Here is a 12,536-nt window from a genome sequence, read left to right as displayed (position 1 = left end):
TCTTTTAAATGAATAGTAATAAAATAGGAAAATTAATTAAATTGGCTAAAGTTAATAAAAGTTAAAACTCTTTCAAAATGGTAATAATAAAAGAAAAATTAAATAAATGAAATAAATAAGACATTAACATGATAATAATAATAATAACAATAATACACCTTATTCATAATACAATAAAAGAATCAAGATAACATAAATAAATAATATTAAAATGTATTTAAGGGAATGTGTAAAAAATAAAAATAGATATGAAAATAAATAAAACGAAATAAGAATAAATAAAAATTATCCAAGTGTGAATAAATATAAAATATTAAAAGAAAGTGCATAATTAACATTAAATATATAATGTATAAATACAAGTGAAATGGAAGATATAAGTGTAAATTATTTATTAAAGATGGAAACAAAATGACATAGCTTGATTTTAGGACTAAAGATAAAAATGTGGAAGACAAATGACTGATATAGCAATTAATTTGCCTTTAATTTTTAAATTTGGAATTAAATCGAATGTTTAAATAAATAAAATGGTTACGAGTGTAAATAGGTCAAAGAGTGATGGCGGTGCTGCAAAAAACGGGGTATTTTTTTTGTAAATTTAAAAAGTAAGGGGGTGAGAATAAATTACCCATTTTTCGCACCTATAAATTAAAAAAAAGATATTCATTCTTTCATTTAAACCTAATTGTTTTTCAAAAAATAAAAATAAAAATAAAAATCTCTTCCTCTTTTAACTTCTATGTTGGCCATGGCTCTACCACCGGAGAGCCCAACAGCTCTCCAGCCTCCGGTGGTGGGCCGCCGCATACAGTGGCTGGAATTTTTTTCTTTTTTTTTTGCAAAATCAAAATTTTCTTTAGAAAAAATCATTACTTTTCTTAAAAATCAAAATCTTATTTCGAAATAGTTAAGCAAAATCAAAACTTTATTTTAAAAATTTAAACTTTCCTTTAAAATGACTTAAAAACATATTTTATTTTTCAAAATCTAAACTTTCTCCTTTAAAAAAATACACTATTTTTATTAAAGATTAAATGTTTTATTTTGAAGTAGTTAAAAAATCAAAACTCTTTTAAAAATTTAAAATTCTTTTAAAATAACTAAAAATAATAAATTTTTTTCAAAATTTAAACTTTATTTATTTTTCAAAATTTAAACTTTCTCCTTTTTTAAAAAACACTATTTTTCTTAAAAATTAAAGCTTTTACTTTGAAATGGTTGAAAAAAATCAAAATTTATTTTAAAATTTAATCTTTCCTTTAAAATAAATAAATAAAAACATATTTTTATTTCTCCAAAATCTAAACTTTCTAATTTTATAAAAAACACTATTTTCCCCAAAATCAAGCTTTTTTTTTTTAAAAGAAACCTTTATTTTAGCAAGGAAAAAAAAGGAGATTTTTGGGGGCTCCTAGGGACGGAGGACAGATAGTTTGGTGACGTCCCCTTCATCAGAATCTAAAATCCGATCCCTCATGACATGCCTATGGCAAAAAATAAAGATAGAAGAAAAGAAAAAAAAAAGAAATAGAATGCTTGTAGTTGTGTTTTTTTACCTTATTTTTTTAAGAACAAAAATAATAAAAAGCCTCCTCTTTTTCATTTCATTTCATGTTTGTCTATTATTTTTTTAATCTTGCTTATTTGTAAAAAATGACAATAATAGTATTTAATAATAGTAATAGTAGTGATGATAGTAATAATAATTTGGGCATTTGACAGGTTGAGGATGTGTGGACAAACCGTGTAACTAGTTGAGGCCGTGTAAAGATTGAGTCACATAGCCGTGTGACCAAACCGTGTAACTCACCATGGTGTAGGATAAAAGTGTAATTATTCAATAATTATCACACGACCGTGTTGCTAGCCGTGTAACTAACAAAAGTCGTGCCTCTAGTCCGTGTGTGGCACAAGGCTGTGTGGCACAAAAAGTAACCTTTAGGGCCTAAAAGAACCTTGAACATTTCTCATATGCAAAGTATGACCTAAATTACAATGAAACCTATTCAAACCTACATATAATTCAATGTTATATCAGTTAAAACCATACAATATGCCACAATTGACACCTCAAAACAAACAACAAAACATTCATTAATTTAATCATTCAAGCATCTAAATTGACTTAAATACAACCTTATAAATATGTACCAAATTTTCCAAACAATCAAGCCAATATAAGCAGAACATTCATCATTTCTCAACTATTTGTTTGCCACACCTATTCTATATCATACTACCAACTTACTATTTAAATATTTAAGCATATATATACCTGAATCATTCAACGGGATACCATTGTTATCACACATATATATACACATATGCTCATGATTCTCAAAATGCAACAAAATACAAAATAGAACAGTGCATAAGCATATGACTCCCTAGGTACATGCCATTAACAACTAAAACATCACCACCATTTTGAGTCTAGGATTGCTACTGGATGCTGATACTGACGGTCAAACAATATAAAACTTAACCTATGTATGAAAAATAAAATCGTATGCTAGGTATAACTCAGCGGTGTTTCTATAATCCGAATATTATAACATGACAAAATCATTTGAATGCATGAATAAAGAGCAAGTAATGATATGCAAGTACCATGTCAATTAACCATTTCTCATCTCATTATCAACAATCTAATTTAATTCACAAGTATAAGCTCATAATACTTTCATTTCATATCTATTTGCAATCTCAATTATCAAATACCATATTTCATTTCTAATTTTCATTCTCATGAATTCGAGGACTTGATCATCATCGTTTCAATTCTAATTATTCATTTTTTATTATTTATCTCCCTATTAAGTTGACTTGGGCTCAGATGGATATACATATCTAACCAACATACCAATTTGGCACCTAATGCCTCATCGGATAAATATGAAGTAAATAGTTTGTGCCCAACGCTCATTAATAAGTTTGACACCCAGTGTCTCATTGGTATAACCAAAGTAATTTGACACCCAGTACCTCATCGTCTCGTAGTCGAAGTAACCTTAAACTCTTCCTATCTTATGGCATGCCAACTATATCCGTCTCTACATGAGCAGTTAATAGGGTACTCATTACTCATTTCTTTATCAGTCAATATCTCAATTCACATATATTTTAATCAAGAATCCACTTATTTATACATATGGCAGTATAATTCCTCTCAATATGTAACACCCCTAACCTGTATCCATCGCCGGAATAGGGTTACGGAGTATTACAGGACAACAGAATAGTAAATCATTCAAATCATACATTTATACAAACATAATTAAATTGCTTGGACCTTAAGAAACTCAAATAATAACCAAAATAAAAAATCAAAATGACATTAATCAGGTAAAAAGCACATCAAAACCAACCTAATATGTGCCTGACCAATGTACCCTAATTGGTACCACAATTATATACAACTTAATCTCAAAATACACATTAATTCAATTCATCAGCTCATTCCAGCAATACCAAATCAAAATACCTAACAAAGTTACCATAACCACAACAAATCAAATATATGTAAGCCACACATACTAGCATAACAACTATACCTCATTCTCATACCCTTTGCAAATTGGTTATTTGCACAAAATATCATTCATAACATTTACATAAGCCAAACATTAACCAAAATAGCACAAGAGCCTATACATGCCATATAATCCAAATTTAACGTTTCAAAAAACTATCGAAGTAAACTGGATAGCGTAACTTGAGTGCCGATCTGATCGTCCAACCTTTAGAAAATCTACAATGACATTAAACAACACAAGTAAGCTTAATGAAGCTTAGTAAGTTCGATGAGTTAAACAAAAATCTTACTGAACTAACTATAATAAATCAAATAATAAAAATAAACCAAGACAACTCATTGTCATTCACAACTTTAATCGATAAATACATCTGTATTCAAATCAATACAAAAATAAATAGCGTGTCTTTCAAATTCATTAAATAAATCATCACGTTACCGAGAATTTTCCATTAGAAGAACGACTTACGGGTAAGAGTACATCGTCAACAAAAACTAATAAGATCTGGTCCTCTCGAATACGCCAACAGAAGCTCAAAAGCTGAATAGAAGCTCGTAAGAGCTGATCCACCTAATCACCCCAAACAGAAAGTAAAACATGAGAGTTCACAACAAATGCTGAACCTTGATTTACTTGGGTAAATTACCGATATATCCCTCCAATACCATCTCTATTCCAAACCCCTGTCATACACCAAATCACGAATGTACTCAAATCCCGCGTTCAATTCAAACTGAATATCCAATTCAATATTATAATTCAAACAATAATTCATTTCCAACAATAGAATATATGCATAATACCAATCATCAATTTATACAAATGTTAAATTTTAACCGTACGAACTTACCTGGACTGAATTGTTGTAATTGCAGAAGTTGTGGGACTATTATGCTATTTTTCCTTTTCTGCGAGTATCTACGGGATCTTGATCTAGAATATAAAATTACTCATTTATTAGCATATATTTCATTTCCAATCCATTTTACAATTAATACCCTTTTATTTTTTGAATTTATGCAATTACCCCAAACTTTTACAATTTTTGCAATTTAATCCCTTAATTAGTTAATCTATCAATTAACTAATTTACTCAAATCAATAATCTATCCAAATATTCTAGGCCCTCATATAGCGCCTAATAAACCTAAGATTCACTATCAAACCCTAATATTTTGACATTTTCACAATTTAATTCTAAAATCAATATTTAACAAAAAATCACTTTGCAAAATCATCAAACAACACAATCAAAGCTCCAAATCCATGTTATTCATCAAAAACATCTAATATTTATCAATGACAACCTCCAAAATTTTTAACAGAATCAGAAACGAAGGTGAGGATTAGCTCGATCTAGTTGCAACGATCTCAAAAACATAAAAATTACAAGAAACGAGTAAGAATTGAACTCACATGGAAGCTCCTATGCTCAACTGATTCTCCAAGGTATTTCTATTGTGTTTCGGAAATGAAAAAAGAAGAAAATGAAGAAGAAAACCTATTTCTTCTTACTTAATTTTGTTTTAATTTCAACTAAATTACAAGTTTGCCATTACAATTTCATTATTTTGTCCTTATCCATCAATTTGCTGTCCCACTATATTATTTAGGGCTTAATTATCACTTAAGTCCTTCCTCAATTAATAATTACACCATTTCATCACCTAATTACTATAATTAAAAAGTTTTGCACATTTTTCAATTTAGTACTTTTTCTTTAATTAACTAACTAAACATTAATATTTCTTAACCAAATTTTAATACGACTATAATGACTCTATAAATATTCTAAAAATAATATTTATGAGTTGATACGACAAAAATTTGTGGTCCCGAAACCACTATTCCGTCACCACTGAAAAACGGGATGTTACACAATATGTATTCAATTTCACATTTATATAAACATATGCATTTTTCACTTATATTTAATTTAGTCCTCATTAACATTATTCAATTCAAAACAATCCAATACAACTTATTTATAAAAAAATTGTCTCACCTTATGGTCTTACCATGCACAAAGTCTTACCATGCACAAACAATCCATTATGAAAAAATGCAAAGTAGTTCAGATTATAGAAATACAAACCGTAAACTCTGAGTTATTTGTCGACGATTGTCTTTTACCCTTTTCTTCGAGGAATCATAGTCAACATTAGCTACAGATTAACACAAGCATAATAATTCATCAATATACAAACAAATTCACATTCAATTGCTAATTTAAACAACTTTTTCATTTTATTCAATTTGGTCCCTAAAACCAAGACTAACATAACTTTCAATTCAAATCTCAAAATTTCAAGCCGAATTCACTAAATCTTTATTGGACCTCCTATTTCTCATTTCTACTAGAAATTTTGAAATTTTTGCATTTAGACCCTATTGAAAAAAATCATCAATTGACTTTACAATTTAGTCCTTTTTCAACGTTAAGGTTAAAATATATCAAATTAGTACCTAAAACTTCAAATATCCAACAATGACAACATCCTAAATCTTTAACAGCTCTAAAAAATACTACATGGGTCAACTAGCTTAAACTTTCAAGATTCTAAAAACATAAAAATTACAAGAAAAGAACTAAATTGCATTAACCAAATTAAGCTTCAAAGTTCAAAACCCCTAGCTGAAAGTTCTTCTCTTCTCTATATTCGGTTTTGATGAACGAAGAAGACAAGATTTTCTCTTTCAATCCACAAATTTAACCTTAAGTAAATTCAACATCAACTACTACCGTCCACTTTCCTGACCTTAATGATATACTTTTTATACAAGACCCTCACTTTAAATTCTAATTGGAGTTATTTAGTAATTGCACTTTTACCACATTTACAATTTAGTCCCTACCTTAATTAATTAGTAATTTGACAACATTACCTGACTGAAATTCAATTTACTTCTATTATAGTTCCATAAATATTTAAATATTTACGGGTCTGGTTTATAGAAACGAAGTTCTGAAACGACATTTTCCAACATCACTAACTTTTGGGTTGTTACAAAAAAAAATTACGTATGTGTAATTTAAGAACCATAACCCTAATATATAACTTTTACACATTAACCTTAATTTATAGTCAGTCCATTAATTAAAAAATAATCAATTAATTACTAGATATCTACAAATATTTGACCGTACTTTATTTAATACCTTAACCAAATAATTAAACTAAATATATATGTGATAACCATATTTTTGAATATTTATTAATGTCAGAGAATTTTAAAAATTTAAAAGGTATATAGATGGAAGGTAGATATATTTGGAGTTTGGAATGTGTTATAAAAAGGCTTAAAAGGAGATATGGATGTTGTCAACTACCCATATCAATTTGTCAAAAATGTGGACATTACGTAGAAGTAACTGATAAACATAAAAGTTCAGTTTCATTGATTAAATCTATGTAACCTACCCCATCAAAAGTTTCTCTAAATTCAACCAAATGGTCGATTCGATCGCCATTTGGACAACAAGAAACATGGAAAAGCTACACACTGAACAATAACTTTGACATTGTCTTTGTTTTTGTCCATATATATACTACTCTATTCACAACCATGTTTTGGTGGAAATTTCCCTGCATGAAATTTGGCTTTGACTGAGCTTGATGGCAAGTTGGCAACTCAATAAAATAATAATATTTAATCCTCCTTGAAATTGTCCTCTTCGATGGTTCTTGTCTGGGTTCTTCAACCCACCTTGCATGCATTTCAAAAATGGTCAATAAGAACTTCAAAATCCTGCACCCAATACATACATACATATATATGGACAATCTTATCTGTAATCTTGTATGGTATGAAGCCCTCAACATTCAAAAACTAATCTAAATGGAGAAAACAGCAGTAGCATCATTAAACATGGCAAAAAGAGCAGTAGGGCTTACCTACCTTTGGAACTCTCATACTTTTACTAAGAGCAAAGGTGTATAATTATTACGTGATATTGGCACGGCTCAATCAAATAACATAACTCTTAACCTTTAGAGTGATGCTCTTAAATTGAACCGCACCAATATCTCGTTAACATTCTTACTTTTTTCTATGTATGCTTTCCCCATGCTCTCACACCATCTTCCTTCCTGTATATTGGAGAATTACAATCACATACATATGAAAGGGAGTATTCATATACATAATACATATTTACCTTCAACATCAACAGATGATAGAAAATAATGAACAAAGAAAGCTAAAGACATGAAAAAGAAACAGCTTTCAAGGTATAGAAGAGAAGAAACATTAATGGAGTAGGAAGAGGAGGAGATGAGAGAATCTCATATATTAAGAGTTTAGAGACAAAGAGGGTTCACTCATACATACAACCAAATAAATAAAAAGAGAGAGAGAGAGAGGTAAGCGTTAAAAGGTAAATGGTTGCATTGAATTGGCCACCAACCCAACAACAAAAAAGGTGTGGGTGTATTAAATATAAAGTTGAGAGACAATAGGAAAGCTCTCACTGAAACAAACCCTTGAGCTTTCAATTTTGTATTTATGAGGTGGAAGGGCCTTGTTGTTGTTGCTGCTATTGGTGTGGTGCCAACACCATTTGAATTTCAAAAAAGAGTTGGGGAATGAAGTCTTTGGTTGGTGAACTTAATTTTTAGGTATTGTGAGACTGTACCAAACAATATCTCTGAGACCCATATTTTGCATTTAAGACCCAAATTGCACCAAATTGTTGCTGCATTATTAGCAAACTGTGTAACCATCTCAAACATATAGCACATAGGAATGATGTTGGAAGGACACAATTAATATTTGCAATTAATGGGGCAAACAACAAGTACATGATCCTAAAAAGAAAGTTGGTATTGTAGTTGGGGTTTCATTTTTCCATAATTTTAATTATTTTGATAAGCAATCATAATGATGATTTGGTCGTATTACATTATAAATATATCACTGATGTGAAGTATTATATTTAACATGGGACCTATGGACCATGTTTTGATTAGATAGAAAATTAAATGAAGCTACTAATTGAAGTATATTTTTGGAAATTTTGGTGAAGCTGCCCCCATAAACGATCTTAACAACATAGTATATAACTAGATAAATAATTATCATAATTATTGGTAGAAGTATATAAAGATTATTGTATTAAGAGTCAAATTATATTTTATCTTCTCTACTCAAAAATAGACAAATTAGTCCTTATACATTATAGCAAAAAGTAAACTGATCATTCTTTTAAAAATTTTATCAATTTTTACTATTTAAAATTAGTTCATGTATGTCAAAATGATATATACTTAGCATGTCACGTGTAATTGTCTTGTTACTCTGTCATCCGTGCTACTTTTAATAATAAAAATGGATGAAATTTTTAATAAAAAAAAGACTAAATTGCTCTCTAATCTAACGCATAGGGACTAATTTACTCATTTTTTTGAGTAAATAGAAAAAAATACAATTTAACTATTAACATTGTGACCTGCACAATACTTTTACTCACAATTGCCCTAACCGACTAATTGGACATGATGAGTGGCGTGATACCGGGAAATTTCAAGCCTAAAACCTTTTAAATGAGTTATCAGAGGAGATCCTGGAATTCAGTAAGTACCAACCTGTTTACAACCCCATCAACAATGGGGGTAACGCTAACGCACACAAAATAAGTGAAGATTGACCCATGGTCCCTAAAAGTTAATCAATGTAGCCCATTAGATTAGATTTGGGCAGTGCTTTCTCAATTGTTACTGACAGAACCCATGTTCTACAATGGTGAATATGCTTGAAGCATGTTCCCCTAGTAAAAGCAAGTGCCGGTTAAAGAAAGAACAAAGATTCAATACAAAGCCCTTGTACACTAACCCCAATAGTGGTCAAAAAGAAAGATTGTTTCTATTGTACTAGTGATTGATCGATCCCAGCTCTTTTTGAGCCCCTCCTATTATCTCACTGGTGCAAACATATAAGAGAAAGGGCCATTGATATTTCTTAATTGATTTTTGAAAGTACATATATAAACTCAAATATCGAAAAAAAGGAGGGGAAACCTGTGTCTAACCCCAATGATCGCATGTCTGCATCTGTAACAGACTAACACCCATCTTTTACAGCAAAAAAACAGCCCCACTTTATGACTGTTTTCACGTGGAAACTCTGCTAATGACTAAACCCTGCAATGTATTTTTGAATTGCAAGAATTAATATCGAACTATAGAAGTACTTAAATTAATGATGATACTTGAAGATCACGGCACAATTTAAGAAGTTAGTTAATACACAACCGGTAGGCCAGAAAGAGCTTGAAAAATTAGTACTTGCGGTACCAACAACAGTAACATAATAAGGGACCTGTTAATATGTAAAACCTCAACCTTAGCTCCTTGGCCATGGTTAAACACCTTTCCTTCAAGCTTGACGTACGTATCCCTTCATAACAACGCGCTTCTTCATCCTCCTCCTCCTCATCATAATCTTTTTTTGTTGATGATAGCTTGGCACTGACGCATTGTTTGCATGCAATTGGTGAGCGCAATTAAGGACTTGCACCCGCGGAAGGTGTGGCAGCAGTGAGATTACTTGCAGTAAACCTATCCGAAGGTCTTAAACGGGGATACCTAATGGACCAGTGGCTTACTGTCGTGCTTGGCTTACGGGTTGCTGCAGGCTGACTCCACTTCCTACTTAATGCTTGCTGGCTGATCTCAATGGATATATTTAATGTTTTTCTACTAGGTTAACCTGTTTGTCTTGCTTCTAGTTTGCACTTTATAGTTAGGTGCATCTGTTATGGTTCATTACTCTCTTTCCTCTAAAAAAAAAAAAAAAAGAAAAAGAAGAAAAAATTGTAAGGGCAACCCCACCCAATCTATTGATACTTCGCCACAGGTTGTTTTTTTTCCATCTACCTCATACTCAAGGATTTGACACAGAGTCACTATTGGTCCACCCTACTTAACCCATTAATGTGTGAAATTAGGCAATCATGATAACCTTACTAGTTGTTGGAAATTTTTTTTATAAAAACTTGTCTAATGAAAGTTATTATTATTATTTTATAGAACTCAAAATGTGAATGAGAAATTTTAGGGGATAAACTTTTTATTTCATTCATGAAAATATTTATTAACGTAAGTTTCACAAACTTACATTCAAAAATGTTGAAGTTTATTTATTTTGAGATTAATAAATTTATATTTATTAATTGGGTAAGTTATATACAAATTATGTTTAATAAATAAAGATTAGATTTTAAACGTTTATTAAGTTATGTTTAACAAATGTTATTATCTTGAAACAATTGCTTAGAAATAAGTTTGGTGTTTGAAAGGAGTGATAAGGAAGTGGGTACTCCTTCAATATTGCGTGAAATTATAAACAAGCCAGGGATAAAAAGTTTGTTTACGCAGTTCAATTTCTTTACATTTGTGGAGTCTAGTTCAGTTAGAAGTATTACGCAGTTCAATTTCTTTACATTTGTGGAGTCTAGCTCAATGAGAAGTATCAACTATCTTTAAACTCTTACACAATGATCCTAAATCTATTACATACACGTGACAATTTCCTTACTTGTATATTTGAAGGCTAGAACGTTCACCACTAAATTCACCCATGTGAATTGAACAAGTAAAACCACAACACAAAGGTTTTACTATCAATATATGTTCACAAAATATAGTTTCTCACTTGAACATATTTAGTGCTTTCGATTCTAGGTTCATGAAACTATACAAGTCTCTCAATTATACAAGTTGAAGGCAATAGAATAATAATAAATAAGGTAAATAAGGACTCTTGGCAGCTAAGAATGCAATGTTCTAAATTAATCCAATATCCACGATTCAAGGTATTAGATAAGGATGATCTAATCTGATCCAATCTCGAAAACATGTTTCCCTAAACGATATGATCTTCAATAATAGGCTAGATACCATCCACATAATCCACACAACCTATAGATATCTCTCAATAAATTGTCAATATCTCAAATATGGAAACTATCTAAAACAACTCCAGTGGTAGGGGAGTGGACACTCCCTTGGCACTCAATTACTACCCTTGGCACTCAATTACTAGTTCTATGCTTTTCAATAATCTCCCCCTTTGACAATTATTTTTTGAACAAAACATACACAATGTAGGAAGCTAAATCATCAAGTAATCTCAGCTCCTCCTTAGCATATTCTCATTAACTCAATAAACTTAACTTTAGAAAATATTTAAGTAAATTAATCGTCAATGCTTAGCCGACTTTGCATCAATAACTAACCAACCATAATTATAACTAAGTAAGCTAATCAAGTAATGAATTAATGCATCAAAGTAAATAAAATTCTTAGGTAGAATTAGCTCATCAACAATTCTGAAATCAGTTCTGCAGCAGTATCATCATCAAAAGGAAGTAACAGTAGCAAAAGCAAAGAAGTTCAATAATCCGAAAATTGAAAATCCAAAAACTGAAATAATAGTTCAAAACATTAAAACAAATTTATAAATTAGTGATGCATTTTCTACGTGATGCTTACAATGTCACAAATATACTACAAATGTGAAAAAAACAACTAAGTGTCACATTTAATTATTGATAGTAAATCTTATATGACAATTTCAAAAAACGCCATAATTTTATGTCACTATATATTTGATGCTAAAATTTACATATAAAAAAATTTGGTTGGAAATCTTTTTGTGACATTTCAAGAAAATTGTGATGATTTTCCATCGTCACTAGTTTAAATTATTTTTGTAACGAATTAATAAGATTTATTAGTGACAATTTGGTTTTTTGTATTTATAATACATAAAACGCAACAGGGTATTTATGTCATAAAAATAGGTTTATCATGACGAATGCAATAATTTGTTACTCCTTGTTATTTATCTTATATTTTATATGATGATTTTGAGAAACATCATGAGATTGTGTCAATTAATATTCTTGCTACCAAATATATTTGGTGGGAACTTTTTTAGTGACATTTTAAATTTTATTTGAAAATTTTCTTGTATCATTAGTCCACTACAACAAAA

The 12,536-nt window shown here is 30.1% G+C and overlaps 2 long non-coding RNA genes across 4 annotated transcripts; both read right to left on the bottom strand.

Moving 5' to 3' along the window:
* Positions 1-3,540: 3,540 nt before the first annotated feature.
* Positions 3,541-4,419, bottom strand: LOC128293729 (uncharacterized). Of its 2 annotated transcripts, XR_008283914.1 has the most exons (3): positions 4,390-4,419; positions 4,008-4,222; positions 3,541-3,754 (listed from the first exon to the last, which is right to left on the bottom strand). It is a non-coding gene; the product is annotated as an uncharacterized LOC128293729 (long non-coding RNA). The 2 variants fall into 2 exon arrangements; XR_008283913.1 differs by lacking the exon at positions 4,390-4,419 and having other exon boundaries at positions 4,008-4,383.
* A 2,456-nt stretch (positions 4,420-6,875) lies between these two features.
* Positions 6,876-7,534, bottom strand: LOC128294148 (uncharacterized). Of its 2 annotated transcripts, none has more exons than XR_008284416.1 (2): positions 7,440-7,534; positions 6,876-7,289 (listed from the first exon to the last, which is right to left on the bottom strand). It is a non-coding gene; the product is annotated as an uncharacterized LOC128294148 (long non-coding RNA). The 2 variants fall into 2 exon arrangements; XR_008284415.1 differs by having other exon boundaries at positions 7,436-7,529.
* Between the last annotated feature and the right edge of the window lie 5,002 nt (positions 7,535-12,536).

The sequence above is a fragment of the Gossypium arboreum genome, chromosome 6 (genome assembly GCF_025698485.1).
Source record: "Gossypium arboreum isolate Shixiya-1 chromosome 6, ASM2569848v2, whole genome shotgun sequence".
NCBI lineage: Eukaryota > Viridiplantae > Streptophyta > Magnoliopsida > Malvales > Malvaceae > Gossypium > Gossypium arboreum.
This window is presented reverse-complemented; position numbering and strand designations above follow the sequence as displayed.